General features: G+C 29.3%; 1 protein-coding gene across 1 annotated transcript in view; it reads left to right on the top strand.

Moving 5' to 3' along the window:
* Positions 1–2,500, top strand: part of LOC137657485 (protein unc-13 homolog 4B-like) — a 113,106-nt gene that overhangs the window by 68,817 nt on the left and 41,789 nt on the right. The gene's annotated exons all lie outside the window — the stretch shown is intronic.

Raw genomic sequence — 2,500 nt, 5'->3', positions numbered from 1 at the left:
AATTGATTTGTAATCGTTTCAGCCTGGAAAATGTATCAAGGTGATACGAAACGTCGGCGCAAATAAATGAATGAAAAAACAGAACGCGTCTCCCTACTCCAAAATGTTTATGCTTGAGTAATTGCTCCTGTCTCCATACTTATATATATATATATATATATATATATATATATATATATGAGAGAGAGAGAGAGAGAGAGAGAGAGAGGAGAGAGAGAGAGAGGAGAGAGAGAGAGAGAGAGAGAGAGAGAGAGAGGGGGGGGGGGGGGGGGGGGGGGATTTCCTTATGGGCCTGAGATCACATGGTATTTGCGGCATATTTGGAAAATTGTTTATCCTGACTGTTAGTGATGAGATTATATATATATATATATATATATATATATATATATATATATATATATATATATATATATATATATATATATATATATATATATACATATATATATATATATATATATATATATATATATATATATATATATATATATATATATATATGATAAATTTTGCACATTTAGACGTGTTTTTTCATATTCATATAAGCCATATATTTGTGATATATTAATGTCTGGATTCTATTAACGACCTCGGGATCAGAGCCCCCATGGCCAAGTGGTAAGTCACTGGACCAGGTTCGACTCCCGGCCGGTCAGAAGCTGTTGTCGTTGTGTGACTTCGCCTGGGGCTCCAATCACGAGGTCGTTAAGAGAATCCAGACATTAATGTATAAAAAATATATGGCTGTGTGTTTGTGTATATATATATTTATATATATATATATATATATATATATATATATATATATATATATATATATATATATATATATATATATATGAATGTACATATGCATATATATATATATATATACATATATATATACATATATTCATATAATTATAAGCATATATATGTATTTATGCACATAAATATAGATATGGATATTTAGATATACATATTTATGTACTGTATAGATAGATTGATAAATATGGATAGTTACAAGATATAAGATTTTTATTAATGTCGCAGAGTCAAAAATGAGTTTGAGTTTATTCGGCTTTGATTCTTTTTCTACATTATATGTGTATATATATATATATATATATATATATATATATATATATATATATATATATATATATATATATATATATATATATTATTACGGCTGACGAATAATGCAAATTCCTGAGCTCCAAAACTCACCTGATTATATTTCATAAGTTTGTTACCCTTGAAAAATAATTCCCGAGCTCTGAGAATATTACGCAACTCCCAGACGGCAATATATATGAACACTGAATTACCAAAGGTCTCTTACGAACATTCAAACTATTAAAAAACCAACCTCTTACGTCTTTTGATAGTCAGAGAATCGAGAGAAATACTGAGAAAAATATTGCTGATGAAAATAAAACCTACTTTACAAAAATAAATATATTTTATAGAAAGTTCACAGCTATTCACGAGAATTAACACCAAAAAATAAATCATTCATAATATTAAATCTGAATTAAACCTTAGACTAAGACAAAAGAAAGAGATTATGAAAAAAAATTTACAATCACTTGTTTTACTGGAAATTGATTTATAGAAATATCTAATTTTGATAATCAGGTAGAAAAATTAACTCTTTAACACTAATAAACATGCAATAAGGAAATTTTAATGCACTTCACTGTTTAGCCTAAATCTCACAGGGCCTGTTACAAAATTTATGGTAAAAAGTACTTACATTAACACACTACACTTGAATTAACATCCAATAAGTTTATCAACGTTTGAACAACACCATACACGATATACATTGTGTTGAAATCACTTATTCACGTTTGAGAGGACACACACTTAAGAGGAGAGAGGACAGGCAAACTTAGGCTCTTTTAAAGGGATAGGCTGGATATCTTCTGCTACTTATTCATTCCTGGGAGCTATATATATTGACTTAATTCGTCTAGAAAATTCTAATAGATCATTCTCGTAGTGTGGTGGGTATGGCTCTAGCGGCTTAAGGTTGCCAGCAGAGTAATTTGAAGAAGGGGTACTAACCTTGCTTGCGAGGCAACCCTCTCTCAGTTACCTCCGTCCATCTACCTCTCTTAACAATATAAAGAAGAGTAAATCTAATTCGAGAATTTTCATGCAATTTCTAACCACGTGGGAACATAACAAATGACGTAATCCCTCGTACTCATACCTCGTGTGTATCATACAGCAAACCTAAACGAGATTACATAAGACATCGTAACAAAACTATATGAAATAAAAAAGTTAATTCTTAAAAATAACATAAATTCACTTATACTGAATTGAATGAAAATACAATTGAATGAATGACGAAAGTCTTATGTAATTTACATACATTACTTAAACCTACGAGAGGAACACACCTTATGAGCTGGCTATACATCTCTTAAATATACAAATTGAATACATAAATAAAATATTTATTCTTATGCTAGACCAGCTTCGTAAGAATGTATATTAAAAAATA

The sequence above is a fragment of the Palaemon carinicauda genome, chromosome 18 (genome assembly GCF_036898095.1).
Source record: "Palaemon carinicauda isolate YSFRI2023 chromosome 18, ASM3689809v2, whole genome shotgun sequence".
Lineage (NCBI taxonomy): Eukaryota > Metazoa > Arthropoda > Malacostraca > Decapoda > Palaemonidae > Palaemon > Palaemon carinicauda.
The sequence above is the reverse complement of the archived record's forward strand: the minus strand, read 5'-3'. Positions and strand labels throughout refer to the sequence as shown.